The sequence below is a fragment of the Miniopterus schreibersii genome (genome assembly GCF_964146895.1).
Source record: "Miniopterus schreibersii genome assembly, chromosome: 19".
Classification (NCBI taxonomy): Eukaryota; Metazoa; Chordata; class Mammalia; order Chiroptera; family Miniopteridae; genus Miniopterus; species Miniopterus schreibersii.
This window is the reverse complement of record NC_138119.1, coordinates 8507485-8523522: the sequence shown is the minus strand read 5'-3', so window position 1 is coordinate 8523522 and position 16038 is coordinate 8507485.

Here is a 16038-nt window from a genome sequence, read left to right as displayed (position 1 = left end):
GACTTTAAATGAATTGGCTTGCTTTTCTAATTGAATAAATTGGGGGAGGGGCACAGCATTTTAGATGGAACTCATTTAAGCCTTCAAGATCTGCATCCTGATGTGTTTCATGTAGTATAGTAATTCTCAAGAGTATTTTTACTACGTATCTCACAACACATGCTCTGTCTCCATTCCAGATGTTGGTTAGCTACGGGCAAGCAGGGCCGTGCCAAGGACTCTCTCCAGGTTAGGATAATCTTGTTAAAACTCATCCACTACAACATTAAAAAATTTTTTAAATTACTTCTAAACGTCTCACATATAAGCCATAAATTGAGCTTTTATCAGCTATCTTTTAACTCCAAAGCATGATTTGAATACTGGGGTGGTTCTTCGGCAAACTGCCTCAGTTTCCACCCCTTGAATAAGAGTGATCCTTCCAACTTCACATCGTTGCTGGGAAGCTGATGGAGACGTGGGTGACAGTGCCTCCCAGAGTACTTGGCATGTAGATGGCCCTCCATACTCATTCATTCATTCATTCATTCATTCATTCATTCATGCCAGCTCCACGCCATCACTCCCTCCACATGCCTCATGTGAAATGCGGCTGCAGCCCCGAGCCCTCCCGCCCCTGGGGAGCTCCTGGTGACTGTGGGAAACCCAGCAGGGACGCAGAGCCAGGTCGAGTTGAGCTGAGCTGAGCGCTGGCCCCCTCACACCCCACCCTGCCACAGCCGGCTGCCTTCTGCCAGAGGTGCAGGCGAGGGAGGGAGGCACCAGGGGCGAGGGGAAGGCAGGTATGAAGAAAGCAGGATTGTCCCGGTGGAAGGAAGACCTTGGCCTGTATGGAGCCACAATGTGAGTTTTGTCTTTGACTTAGTCTTTTATTTTTTATTAAAAATTTTTTCCAATTACAGTTTACATTCAATATTATTTTGTATTAGTTTTAGGTGTACGGCACAGTGGTTAGACAATCATATACTTGACAAAGTGTCCCCCCCCCATTTTTCCAGTGCCTACCTGGCACCCTACATAGTTATTACAATATTATTGACTGTGTTTCCTATGCTGTACTTTACGACCCCGTGACTATTTAGTAACTGCCGATCTGTACTTCTCAATCCCTTCACCCACTGCCCTCACCCCCTCCCTGAGTTAGTCAAGTCTTTTAACCTTTTATTTTGGGGGGCGTTGGGTAGGGGTGGGAAAATGATCTTTACTGAGTACATGTACTTAGAAGGCAAGGAGGGTCTTACAATGCAAGTTACCAGTCCCTTTCAGGAGTGATTACTGCCCACAGAGACTCAGAACTTGGTAAAAATCCCAATCTCTTCAGCAGTTACATTTTTTGAAAAAAGGAGTGGGTTGTTCCCTAAAGCAAGGTGCTGATCCCTTCGTGTAGGTAAATTCTTTTTCCAGCGGTGCCCCCTCCTCTCTGGGCCTCATGCCACTGACACCCCAGACTTGACACACTTGTTCCAGGCATCAGGCTGTTCTTGAGGTGCTTGCAGGGACAAAGCAGAATCCTAGGGCTGGTGCCCCCGGGGAGTGCCGGCATCACTCACACATTCAGCATAGACGTTTGGAGGCAGGCACCCTTCTTTGCCTTGGGGGACCCATCAGTGAACAAGACTGAATGTATCCTGCATTCAGGGAGCTTACCTTCCAGGGGAGAGAGGCCAACGCCGAGCACATGGTAAAGGGGACAGTGCCGCCCAGCTGGAGTGGCTCAGCTGGCTGAGCAGCTTCCTGCGCACCAAAAGGTTGCCGGTTCAGTTCCCAGTTGGTGTTGTGGGTTTGATCCCATGACAAGTGTAAGGAAGGCAACCAATCAATGTTCCTCCCCCCCCCCCGCCCCAGCATGTCCTAGGGTGAGAATTTTAAAAAAAGACAATGCCAGAGAGTCAGAGGTGTTGTGAAGAGGAGCACAGGAGGCTTTGATGGATTACATGGCATGGCCAAGGTCATGCATTAGGGAACAAGGCCAGGACTCGATGCCACGCTTATCTGGCACCCAAGCCCGCGCCCTTGACTGCTCCACAGACCCCCCTGCATCGCCGCCGAGCGACGCCGAGGCCTCGCCTTTGCACCACAGTCCATGCTCTTCCCAGCTATTTCCAGCATGTCACCTCGTTTCTCCTTGGGACGTTATTATCTCTAGCTTCTCCTCCGAGGCCTGCCACAAATGCAAAGGAAGGCGGCCGGAGCAGGTCCTCTGGCAGCAGAGCCAATTAAGCTCCCCGCGAATGTAGAGCAGTGAAATCCCGTGACATGAAGGCCCGAGAAAAGCCTTGAGTTGGCCATGTGTAGAGCAAAACCTTGCGGGCTGGAACTGAGACAGGGAAAGAACTCTCCTTTCTCTCTCTGTCACCCACAGAAATTAGTTCTTGGGCAGTGTCCTCAGTGCGGGAAGAGTGTACACCTCCTGCAATGAGTCAGCGGATTGTGGGGCCTCCACTGCCCCCAGCATCGGCTGAGTCAGGACAAGCCTCTGCTTCCTGGTGGACTTGGGGAGGTGCACCCCCACCCCAGCTTCCTCAGTTTCCCAAGAAGAGTGTGGGGGAGCATGGGGGGGAAGCTGACATACTCCAGGCTCACCTCAACCTAACTAAGCCAAGAAAGGAACTGTGACAAGGTTTAGCTGCTAGTGACAGTTGATAACGTTGGTGTAGGGTGTGCGTGGTAACCCTCAAAATATCTTCTAAGAAAATGAGATGCTTTTATTCATTCATTTATTCCACAGATATTCGTGGTAGTTGCTAGGAGAAACGGGGTAGAAAAAGAAAAGACCCAGCAATTGCACTCCTGGGTATATCCCCAAGGTAATTGAAGACGTGTCCGCACAAAAGCTCGTACATGAGTGTCCTTAGCGGCGTTATTCATCGTAGCTCAAAAGTGGTACCGACCCAGATGTTACCAACTGTCGAATGGATAAATAAAATTTGGTATATCCATAATGAAATGTTATCTGGCCAGAAACAAAGGAATGAAGTGCTCCAGCATGGATGAGCCTTGGAATCATGAAGGTCTCATTGCATGATGCCCAGAATAGGTCTCTACGGGTTTCCATAGACGGCAAGTAGATTAGTGGTTGCCTTGGGTTGAGGAGGTGGTAGGAAGCGCTGGAGGTTGGTGGCTAAGCAATCAGGATTTCTCTTAAGGTGATTTTTAAAAGTTCTAAACTTAGTTATAGTGCAGAGGTGAATGGGGTTCTACCTCCGAGACCCCAGCTCCAGGTTGGGAGGGTGGGGACATCGCCCAGTTGGCTGGGCTCTGTCCTCACTGTTCTCTTGGTGGCCCAGGGCGTGGCCTGACTTTAAGCTTGTTGCAGTGGCTGCCAGACTACACCGGAGCCTTAGTGCAAGGTCAGACCACGCGCAGGGCAGTGATTCCTCTAATTGCTCGAAAACCAGGCTACAGCAGGCATTGCTCCTCCCTCTGCAGGGCCACTTGGGGCTACATTCAGTGGCCACTTCTGCATCTCTGTACCTCTCTGTACCTTCCCTCAGATCAGCTAGTACGTTGCTAAATGCCAGCAGCTTCCGCAAGGCTCCCTGGGAACAGGGTTTGTGCGCCACCGAGAGCTGCAAGGACTGGAGGGGGTGTTGCTAAAGCTGAGAGATTTTCAGTTCACGATGTTCTGTTCAGTTCAGCCATCGGTGATATTTCTTCTCTAGACCTTTATGCTTTTCTGCCAAACAGAAAAATATTCTAACCATTTGCATTCATATTGGTGAACCGCAGAGAGTAACGCGATGAATCTTTTAGCAAAAAAACTGTTGTTTTTCTTCTGGGTGATTTTTAAAGGTCTGTTGTCCTTTTGCACAGAATTTTATTACGTGTCGGTGCCAATTTGTTTTCCAGAGGAGAGCATCTCCAAATTCAAAATGAAAGGCAAGCAAAGGGGGGACTTGGCTGGACACCAAGGGAGAGCGAATTTCTTGCAGCAGGGAAGATGAAATAACAGGTCCCTGAGAAGCAATTTTGGCTGCCCCTTCTGTTCCAAAACAAAACTGTTTAATCATAATTATTAGTTGAGGAAAGTGCATCTGTATTTCAAGATATGAATTTGGGTTTCAACATATGAATCTGGGGAGGGGGAGGACACACAAGCCTTGAGTCTACGACAGGGACCAAGTGTAATCCCTGTGAGAAGTCGCACCAATTGCTTCCTCTTCATTTTTCCTGCTAAGACCTCCCTCCCCTCTAAGCCGCCCCATGGAATCACCAAGGAAGTGGAGCTGCCTATATGCTTCCTATATGCTGAACAAATTACTACAAATGTGATAGCTTAAAACAATGCAAATTTATTATTTTACAGTTGTGTAGGCTAGAAATCCGACAAGGGCGTCACCGGCCTAAAAATCAAGGTGTTGGCAGGGTTGCGTGCCTTTCTGGAGGCTCTAAGGGAGACTCTCCGCCTTTCCTTTTGCAGCTTCTGCAGGCCGCCTGGATTCCTTGGCTTGTGGCCCCTCCCTCCGTCTTCGAAGCCAGCAATGGTGAGCCAAGTACTTTTCCCCGTTGCATCTCTCTGGTCCTCTTACACAGTTGGATCTCACTCTCACTTTCTTCTTCTGCCTGGCCCCTTCTACTCTTACTTTTAAGGGTCTTTGTGATTACAGTGGGCCCAGTAAGATAATCCAGTATAATCTTCCTATTTTTACCCACCTTAATTCCATCTGCCATCTTAATTCCCCTTTGCCATGTAATTAACATATTCACAGGTTCTGGGTATTAGGACAGGCATCTTTGGGGGACATTATTCTGTCTACCACGCCTGAAAAATAGGTGTCATAGTGTGACAGGTATTCTGAGGATCAGAAAAGAGACACAAAAGAAACCAGGGAGCCATACATTCGCCTATTTTGAGTTATGGCTTATCTCCATAGGATTGTGAGGTAATGTTTATTAAACAGGGACCTAGAGAGTATCGAGTGAGTATATCATGTGGGATTGGGGCTCACAGGTTGGATTCCCCCAGATGATGAAGAGTCCCATGCAGGGTGGTTATGAGGGAGTGCTTTTGTGATCAACACACTGGAAGGGAAGGGAAGGAAGGAAGATGGTCGGGCAGGGAGAGAAATTGGGCTGCAGAGCAGTCTCAACAAAGGCCTCAGCTGATCCCTTAGGGAGCTCTGAAGCTGGGGTGAGGGACCCATACCTTCAGACCCATGCTGACCAGTTATTGGATGTGGACTGCCCCAGAAAGGGAGCATGACCTTGAGTGAGGCCTCTTGCTCTGCAGAGGGGCTTCCTGGGAAGGACTGACCGCCGAGGGCTGACCGACAGGCAGCCCCCAGCAGCTGGGAGATAAGCCCATCAGTTCTGGCGGGGAATATGAGTGGTGCATCACAATGCCCACCACAATTGGACAAAGGGCTCTAGTGTGGGATAGTTGTCTACGAACTGCAGGAAACTCCAAGGTTTGGGTGTAGTAGGTGACAGTCCCAGAGCAGGAAGAATATGTGTAAGAAGAGAGATAGGGATTTGCCCAGCCAGGTAAAGAGTTGATTCAGAAGGGATGTTTCTCATTGCCTCCTGGGACCCCAATCCCTGTAAGACTCTTAGACTCCCTGCCCATTGGGGGACAGCGTCTCGACTGGTTATCTCCAATTCATCACTGGAAATGACAGACAGAACAAGTGGTGGTGTCCTTGGCCTGAAGATTCTGGACAACAAGTAGGTTCACATAGAGTAAGCACAAAGCCAGCCTGGACGTTGGCTTAATCTCTCACCCCAGTAACCCACACAGAGGCGGCAGTTAATTCAGCAATATTTATGTGCCTTGATGGCTGGTGAACATGGTGGGACATTATCCCACGATCACATGTCATTAGTCTTTATTACCTTGTTATCTGTAAGAGGACGGATGTGATTATTGATTGTATGTGGATTTGTGCATAATTTCATTTCTCCCACCTGCACTGTGACCCTTGGCTTCTCTCAGAACTCTAGGCAGGGGCCGGGAGTCTAGATTTTTCTTAAGCAGGATAGTTGGCAACCTGTTCAGCGTCACCAGAAAGCCTCTCCTAATCCAAAAAAGCCTCCCTAATGTTCTTTCTGATGCCCAAAGGCCCACCATCAGGGCACAAATCTTTCCGTTTCAAACTCTGATCCTGATTTAAACGTAGACACTCTCAGAGAGGGTTACTACATCTCAGTGGAAGTACATTTTAGTCGTTTTCCTGAAAGAAAATTCTGGGATCTGAGATGTAATGTTCGGAGTATGAAAACCCTGCCCGAGGCTTCACGGGAAGCCACGCAGCAGTCATCCTGGAGGCCTTGAGAGACGCTCACATCCTTTGACCCGGTAATTCTACTCCTGTGCATATAACGGGCGAAAATTGGTCTAATCACTGAGAGGACTTTGTACACAAGAACGTTTATCAGGGAATCATCTCTAATGGTGTAACTTTGGAAACCACTTGAATGTGAGGCATTTGGAAAATGCTCCGGTAAATACGAGCTTATCCACCTGATTAAAAAAAAAAAAAAAAAAGCCTGTCATTCAAAATTAGTTAGGAAGAGCCTGTAATAAGCTGACAAAAATATCGATGTTATAAAAGAGGGAACAACGCCGCTCCACACTGGCACGCGCCTGCATCACAGCCACGGAGAAGCACTCGCACCCCTGAGACCGACTTTGCAGGGCCCCCCGATGAGCTCGGTGGGGGAATTAGAACAGCTTCGAAAACCCCTTTACCACCCGGCCGGGCGTGGCTGGGCGGCTGAGCTCTCACCCGCACCCAGGGGACCGGGGTTCGATCCCGCTCAGGGCACAGGCCCGGGTCGCGGGCTCGATCCCCAGCGGGGGGCGGGGGCGCGCGGGAGCAGCGGATCAATGACTCTCACCATCGAGGTTTCTATCGTTTCCTCTCCCTGAAATCAATAAAGATATGCAGTATTTTTTTAAAAAAATCACTTTCTCGCTCTCAGTATTTTATAAAACTGTGCGACGGGCTGCAGCGCGTCTGCAACGCGCCCCGGTGCCAAACGCGGCGCCCGCAGGTGGACAGACGCGCCCCGCCCGGTTCCCAGCGCGACTCCGGGCGCCCGCCCGCGGGAGGTGCTTGAGCAGCGCAGACCACGGTCCAGCGGCAGCTGCGGGCGCAGGCTCGGGGCCCCCGCGAGGGACCCCAGGGCGCGGGGCGGGACGGCGCTCTCGCGGGGAAGCCCCTCTGCGGGCCCCGCCGGCCCGCGCGCGGACCCACGGCGTAGGTCGGCCACCCCGTCGCGAAGCGCCGGGCTCTGCGGCAGGACCCTCGGCGGCCGCCGTAGCGCGGAGCCGAGCGGAGCGCCGCGCGCCTGCGCGCCTGAGCCAGCCGAGCCTCCCGGGAGCGCCCTCCGAGCCTGGCGGGGCGCCTCGGCTTCTCACCTGCAAAATGGCCTCCTGCCGCTCGGCCGCGCGAGGACCGGAGCAGCCGTGCACTCGCACTCGTCAAGGTTTATCACGGCGCCCGGTCGCGGCGTGGGCCGCCTGCCAGCCGGAAGAGGCGTTTCCAGACGAGCCGGTTAGGGACCCACGGCCTCGGCGACGCTCCTGGCACCCGGCAGGGGACCTGCTGGGCTCGCCAAAGCCCTTTAATCTAGATTCTAGATGAAGGACGGCGCTTCTGGGTTGTGGAAGGGATTAAGCGGGACTAGATCCCGGTGGCCGAGGTGAAAATAAGTCCGTTTCTCAGCCGCCACCGCCCTCCCTTTGCACCTGGCGGCCTGCAGCGGCCCCCGGGTGGCCGCGTCCCTCTAGCTGGAGTTAGTAGGGGCGCGGTGAGAGGCCAGTGACAAAAGCACAGAGAACACGCATTTCATTGGGACTGGGTTCCTCACCGCGGGGACCTGCGGCGCCCCGCGTGCAGCTGGGCAGGGGAGCAGGTGGGCGGGGGAGCAGGTGGGCGGGGGGAGCAGGTGGGCGGGGGAGCAGGTGGGCGGGGGAGCAGGTGGGCGGGGGGAGCAGGTGGGCGGGGGAGCAGGTGGGCGGGGGAGCAGGTGGGCGGGGGGGAGCAGGTGGGCGGGGGAGCAGGTGGGCGGGGGAGCAGGTGGGCGGGGGAGCAGGTGGGCGGGGGAGCAGGTGGGCGGGGGAGCAGGTGGGCGGGGGAGCAGGTGGGCGGGGGGAGCAGGTGGGCGGGGGAGCAGGTGGGCGGGGGAGCAGGTGGGCGGGGGAGCAGGTGGGCGGGGGAGCAGGTGGGCGGGGGAGCAGGTGGGCGGGGGAGCAGGTGGGCGGGGGAGCAGGTGGGCGGGGGGAGCAGGTGCTGGGGAGTCCAGGGAGCCGGCGGCAGCCTCGGCCCTGCCGGCTGTTGCACGTGCTAAGCTCGTCAGGCCTCACACCTGGGCCCGGAAGCTCCTAGGAGCCCAAGCACAGCGCGTCCCTGCCGAGCAGCCGCGACAGCAGCGGTGTCCCCCAAAAGCCAGCGGGCGGAGGCCCTGGGGTCTCTGGAGTGGGGCGCGCCAAGTGAGCGTCTTGGAAACGGCCAACTCCAGGGCTGGCCTAGGTCAGCCCCTCCTCCTCGCTTTAGTCGTTAGACTTGACAGAAGAGCGGAGAAAAGGCAATGGACCTGTCTCTGTCCCATTGTCCAAACGAAAGGTGTTTCGCTCGCCTTTAAAGCGAACTGTAGTACCCGCTGCTTTTACAGAGCACTTTCTGTTTATAGTCATTGTACCAAGTGCTCTCTAATCCCTTTTAATCTTTACAAGCACCCTCACCGTGTTCTGTCCACTGTACATATTGGAAAACTAAGACCCAGAGATTAAGAGACACGCCGAAGCTCGGAGCTAAAAAGCAGCGGAGCGGGAATGTGCCTCTCGGCTGGTCTTGACTCTGCACAGGGCGCTCTTAACAGCTACACTGCTCTCAGTAGTTACCCTTGTTTTCTGCTTTAAATAAAATGCTTTCTGTCTCTTAATTTTTGGGGCCTCCAACGAAGCATTTTGCAGAACACATTTTCTGGGTTCTCCGCCACCCCCAAAACCAGGCTTCCTTCACTAGCCTTTTTACTCGTGACAAGTACATAACAAGCCTGCCGAATCTTCGAGCTCAGCACCGCTTAGCAGGCTTTGGTGAGGGACTTCAGCTGCCAGCTGCCTGCTGCCCAGCCAGACCTCAGAGTGAAATTTAGTGCCTGCAGTGACACTATGATTTGGCCTCTTTGGGTCCTGCCTTGGAGTCCGTTCCATCCACCTGTTCTAGTGAATTCACGTCCCCTTACCCACAAGTTATTGGGACAAAATGTCCTGTGCTTTCACCTTCACGTGGCTCTAGATGTTGGATTTAATTTTTTTTTTTTTTCCTGCGGCAGAAATGCGGTTATGAGTCAGGGATGTGTACGCGTGTGCCTTTCTGTGTGTGAAGTCAGTCTCTCAGCACCAGCTAAAAATGTGAAGCAGCCAGTCTGCCAGGAATTGAGGACATCGTATGCTTGCAATTCTAGGTCTTCCTAAGGGTTACATAACCGCCCCCAAAGCCAGGGGGCAGGAGCAGGGCCAGCCGTGGGAGATGTTTCCAAAGAGAAATGCTGAGGAAGGACTGACCTTGAGGAGACAGGGAGTTTGCCCAGCCACGGAATGTTCTCAGCCTCGGGGCTTAAACAAAAACTGTATTCAGAGGGTGAGTACTCCGTGGAGAACAATCCCTGTCTGTCTCCCTGCTTTGTCATGGGGGCTTATCAAGGTGAGCCCTTACCCTGTGGGCCACTGGATATTGAATTTAAAGCTGGGCACAGCTGCCAGACCAGGGCCCGGGTAATCCTCCCAGCCATCTCTAATTAGCATGCTTGAGGGCCCACAGCTGTCTTGAGGGCCAGGCAGAGGTGAGATAAGAGTTCCAGCCTCATCTATTCACAGAACAAGGCTGCAGAAAGGCACTGTTGGGAAGGACAGCTGTGGGTGGGGACACAGCCAATCACCAAGGCTTATCAAGGGCTCACTCTGTGGTCATCCTTGGGGGAGGGAGATATCTGATTGGTCTCTTTCCATTGAGGGCCTGTAGAAAAACCTCTCCCTGCCCCCTATCTTACTTGACTGCAGCTTATTTTTCTTTCAGGCCTCAGTTCAGAGGTCTGAGACCTAGAGCAGCATATTTTAAATGGTAGGTCATGACCCATTAGTAGCTTGTGTAATCAATTTAGTGGATCACACCCAGCTTTAAAAAAAAAGAAATAGGATAGACCACCCAAGTTCTTAGTGGTGATTGTACTAAAAAAAGGAAGGAAGGGAGGAAGGAAGCAAGCCAGCCTCTGGCTTAGAGGCTCTATCTGTCTCCCCGCAAGCAGCAGAAACTCCCCGGCCCAATCTAGTTTAGACAAGGACATTTATTATGTCACTTAAGAGGAAGTCCAGAGGTGGGGCAGGCCCCAGGGTCGTAGAGACAGGCTCCGTCAGGCCACCAAAGATGCTGAGCCTTCAGCTGAGCACCAGTGGACCCTCCCTGACCAAGCGCTGGAGGTGGTGGTGCAGGTACAGCTGAGAAGGAAATGGAGTGACCAGGGAGATGTGAAACAAAGGACAAGCGCTTGCTGGAAAGACCTGAGGGAGGCCAGCACGTGGCTGCGATGGAATGTAAGAACTCTGAATCATAGGGCTGAGCCCCAGCCCTCCCAGGTGGTGTCTCTTCCAGGCAGTTCTTTTTTTTTTTTAATTGTCACCTGAGGATATTTTTTTCATTGCTTTTCAGAGAGTGTGGAAGAGGGGGGAGAGAGAGAGAAACATCTATGTGAGAGAGACACATCGATTGGTTGCCCCCTCGCACGCGCCCCAACCAGGGCCAGGGATAGAACCTGTAACCGAGGTAGGTGCCCTTGGTCGGGATCAAACCCGGGACCCTTCAGTCTGCGTGCTGACGCTCTAACCACTGAGCCAAACCAGCTAGGGCTCAACCAGTTTTATTTTTATTTATTTTTTTTAAATATATCTTCACTGATTTCAGAGAGAGGAAGGGAGAGAGAGAGATAGAAACATCAATGATGAGAGTCATTAATCGGCTGCAGCCTGCAACCCGGGCATGTGCCCTGGCCGGGAATGGAACCCCGATCGCCTGGATCCTAGGTCGACGCTCAACCGCTGAGCCACACCCAGCTGGGCTCAACCAGTTTTAAATGAAGCAGTTATTTACATTACAAAAAGGTGCATGTTAGTGAACAACCTCTTTAAACAGGTCTGCTTCTCTAGCACAAACCAACTGCACCAAGGCGGTCCTGCGTGCGGGAAGCGACCTGGCCTACAGAGGCAGGCTGGGCAGGACGGCGTTAGGACTCCCGAAGGGCCAGCATCAAAGCAGAGCCTGCAGGAGGTGAGGGACCTGCCACCCTTCCGCTCACAGCCTGGGAAGCGCAGCCGCCAGTAGCCTAACAGGCAGGCGGCGCAGAGCTGGCCCGGGATTAGGGCCACCTGCCGCCTACACGCTTCCCAGTTACGCAGGTTGCAGCTGGGTCACCCAGCAGCTCCTGGGGGCAAATCCATCTGAGTAACTGTTCAACAGCTTGTGCTTAATTTCCAAGAAACTTTCCATGATCTTATGTTTTAACACCAACTCTAACCTTCTGTGGTTTTTGTTTTTTATGAAAACACTGCTCTCCCCCAGTTCTTGGCCTCAGCACGGCTTTCTGCCACCACGCCATTTCCCTAGGGCTTGCTTATACGTGCCAGTGCAGAGTTTTAGGAGCCTGGATTTTGAGCTCAGCTGCCTAGGTTTGAGGCAGACTTGCCTCTTTCTGACTCTTATTGGCTGTGCGACTTCAGGCAAGTTACTCCACGTCTCTGAGCCTCAGTTTTTTCATTGGTAAACTGGTTGTAGTTTAGGACATTGCCTGGCACAAGTAGCTATTGCTGTTATGAGGGAAGGTCAAGTATGCTGTCCTAGGTTTACCTTCGGGGGACACTTGGAGCACAGGATGCTAGAGATACACCTGCGGGCAGGTGTAGGAAATAAATCACCCTTTAGTGCCCCTTAGGAAGATCCAGGTGCAGAGCTGAGCCCTGTCCACACTTCATTTCACTTTCGTGCACCATGACATGGTGGATATGGACGTTACCTCCACTTTTCAGGCAGAAAGCGAGGCTTGGAGAAAGTAGGTCCCTTGTCCAAATAACTCACCTAATACGCTGAGGAGGCCGGTTTCCCAAACCACCGCTGAGACCCCTTCTCCCGAGGCACAGAGGGGAGGGGGGATGCGGAGTGAAAAACCCAGCAGGTGAAGCTCGGGGCCTGAAGGCCTGTCTACAGCCCTGTTGGTTTTCAAAGCCGGATGTTCTGCGGGTTCATCTCTCAGGAGCAGGTCTTAAAAGTTGGGGTACCAGATGTGGGGTTCAAACCCTTCACTCCTTAGGGAGAAGCTCAGAGATGTGGGGCCCCACCTGACTGCGAGTCGCCACACGGGGTGGAGTCCCAGCTTTTCCTACCTGCTTTGGCGTGGGCATTTCCAGTTGCCCGATGTATAGGAGTTGCTCAGCTAGTTTCTAGGTTTTTTTTCCAGAGGAAATTGTTCCATATGTAGCTGTAGATTTGGTGTCTGTGGGAGGAGGTGAGTTCAGGGTCCTCCTACGTTACCATCTTTAACTGGAAACCACCCTTCTCTCTAAATACAGAGTAGTGGCCACAAGATAAGCTGCCAGCTTCTCTTTTTAAGGTAGTGAGCTGAGCACCAGGGGTAAAACAGAAAGGAACAGACAGGCTGCCGGACCTCATGAACTTACAGGTTAGGGCGGAAAACGGGTATGAAATTAATTACATAACTGAGTAATAAATAGTTAGGATTGTGCATTCTATGAAGGTGTACTAATCAATGGTTTAATAGATCCCAAGATAGTGGGGAGGTGGGGAGGGTTTCTTGTGAGACCATTTGAGGCCCAGCCCAGAGACTCAGAAGCTCTGGAGCCCAGGCAGGTCCAGGACAGGTCCCTCTGGGCGTCTGTCTCTTTGTAGATCTCATCTTCTTTACCGTCTACCATCACCTGCCATCCTAATTCCATGAATGACCCATTCTTAATACACTCTAATTTCCAATTTCCAAGTCTAGGGAGAGAGGGAGAGGCCCTAACTTACAGGCCGCTAGCAGCTTGGGCATAGACTTTCCTTGGGTGAAGTGTCAAATATGGCTAAGGCTTGGGCAACAGCAAAAGGTCTGGTAATAAATATTTATTTATTCAGACAGCACGGATTGTGCCAGACTCGGGGGAGGGTGTGGCCTGGTCTGGTGCTCAGGAATTCTAGGGAACACACCGATCAATAGAGGCCTAAGTGCCGCGGTAGGTGTGCAAAAGCAAGGGCCCAGGAGCCTTTCCCCAGGACAGGCTGGGCGGTATCCAGAAGGGCGCGCCGATTAGCAGGAGAGTGCAGCGGGGGCCAAGCTGGGGGGTTGGCAGGTGATGCCACGGGGCAGCAGTGTATAGCACGTTAGGACTGCCCGGCAGAATGGCTGAGCAGACGGATTGGGCGTCAGGTGAAGACACACCGAGGGTGAGAGGCAGCCAAGCGGAGCTTGGAAGGTGGGGGAGAGCAACTGTGCCCAGATTTTGACACGTGTCAATCACCTGGAAGGCTTACAGAAACAGACTGCTGCGTCCCACCCACTTTCCCATCCACTAGGTCTGCATTAGAATGTGCATTTCCAACAACTTCCCAGGCGATGCTGGTCTTGAGAAAACGCTCTAAGAGCCACAGGATTAGAGGAGGGCAGGAAGGAAGTCGCCCGGGAGGCTGCTGTCCGGGTCCAGACGTGAGGGGCAGTGGTGGCAGAGAACAGGGTTACGGAGCACCAGCCAGCCACCTGGCTAGTCCCTTTGCCTGGAACCTCACTTAATCCATCCTGTGCCCACTGTCAGTGGCGGGCCGCTCTGTGTCCAGGCTGCTTGAGACGCAGAGCCAGCGTTCTCAGCTACTGCACGGGAATCAACAGTCGGTGGGAGGGGTGGCAGGGGCCAAAGCAAGGTAGGCCTGAGAGAAGCCTCACATGACCTCAGGCTTCTGACAGGGTGACGGATGTCATTGCCTAGAGCATGTTCCTTCGGAGGGACCTCAAACTCAGGACTGTCATTGGGGCTAAGACTCGAGCGTGCTGGGTTCTTTCTGTACAAATACAACGTCCAGAAGATGACCAGACTGGCGAGCTGGAAACCCCGGGAAGAACATAGAGCAGGCATAGGGAAGAGGGTGGGACCTCCCTGAGACACTAACAGCTAGGGAGCAGGACAGGAAGTGAAAGCTGAGTGGGAGAGATGGTGACAGAAGAGAGGCGGTGTCTGGCTACAGGAAGCGAACGATGGAGGCCCACAGGCCAAGGAAGGGCTGGGAAGTGCCCACTGGACTTAACCATCAGGTCAGTGGTGACCTCCACCAGGACAATTTCGGTGGACTGGTGTTAATGGGAGGAAGGGGAGGGATCACTGGGAGGTGAGCAAGCAGAGGGAAGAGGTCATGGTGACGCTTCTTAGAAGCTTGTCTGTGAAAAGGAGAGCTAGACCTTGAAAATGACCGAGAGCTCAGCTACGGAGGTGGCCAAAGGGGCATGTGGCCAAGGGTCAGGAGGGCATTACAGTGGGCGGTCGGCGGGTTCAGTAACAGATCCGCAGGGGTCGACAGCAGCTGGGCCATTCTTAGGTGGGCCTGGAATGGTGCTGCAGCGATTTTTAGCTGCTACAGAGAGGGCTGAAGTGAGAGTGTGCGGGAACGTGTAGAAATGCGCGCCCAGGCGCTCCCACTCTTGCTGCTGTTAGGGAGCATGGAAGATGGGCCCATTAGGAGGCCTGGTTTTGGTATCGGCTTTACCCAACGCTTATCTGCTTCCTCTAGATTGAGCATTTGGCTACAGGACTTTTTACTCACAGGACTGTCCAACAGAAAGAGGCAGAAACGTTCTGGTGGGAGGTTCAGAGCCTTGCTCTGCCCTCCCCGTCATGTTCCCGGAAATCTAGGGAAGCCTGGCTGGGAGCTGTCTCGGGTCACCTCCGGAGTCCACGGTCCCAGGCTGCTTCCCACTCAAGTCAGGGAATACCCTTGACCTAAATCACTGGCCAGCTCGTGGGTTGGGGTGGGGGGCATACACAGCAAACCTCTGAGGCTCTGCAGTCTAAGCACATTGGGTGGCCCTATTCCCGTCATCGACTGGGTCAGTGAAGTGCAAGACGTCCTCAGGGAGGACCAATGACACCTCGCCTCCTGGTCCTCTGACCCTGAGTCTTGGTTCTTCAGCTGTATCCTAGCTCCTCATGTTGGGCTCAACCAACTGGCTGTTTTTAAAGAGGACTGGCCTGCATGTGTAGAGATCATCCTGGGATCAAGGGCCCAAGAAGAGGAAGTTGTGGGTTAGACTAGGAAGTCATGGACAGGCTCGGGGGACAGAGGCCGGCCAGCATATGGGAGCCACCCATTCCCTTCCCCTCTGTGCAGCCTGGAAGTGACCAGCCCTCAAGATCTGCCAGATGAACACTCAAGGGGCGTGAGCAAGGAATTAAACTTTTCAGAGAAAAAAATACCTGAACCCATCTCAGATCATCTGGCAGAGGTAAGGACGTGTACCTGCTTGAAGAAAGGGCAGCCTGGGGGTGTGGGCGGCACTCGGGATGGAGTGGCGAGTGGTGAGACAGGGGCCGATCACACTCACTGTTTGAAAGCAGGTGTTCTTGGACTTGACACTTAAGTACAGTGGCACCTCGGTTTTCGAATGTAGTCCGTTCCAGAAGAGCGTCCGAGTTCTGAAACGCTCGAAAACCGAAAGATCAACAGCCGACAGCTAGGCCTCAGGACCTTGCCCTCAGTGGAAGCCGCATGGCATGTTCAAAAACCGAAGCGTTTCCTTCTGGGTTTACAGAGTTCCTAAACCAAAATGTTCGCCAAAGGAGACGTTCGAAAACCGAGGTGCCACTGTAAACAGATCTTTCACCTTTTTCTTAAGTGCCTTCTGGCGCACGACCACTTTCTGGAATGGAGCTGTGTGCCGCTAAGTTAGGAACCAGCTGTGTGCTTTGTGATGCGCAGACAGCCGTGTGGACACTGGTTTCTGCTCCTCAGACTCACTCTGGTCTCAGAGACTGGGGGCCTGAGCAGGCAGGGCTGAGGGACTGGG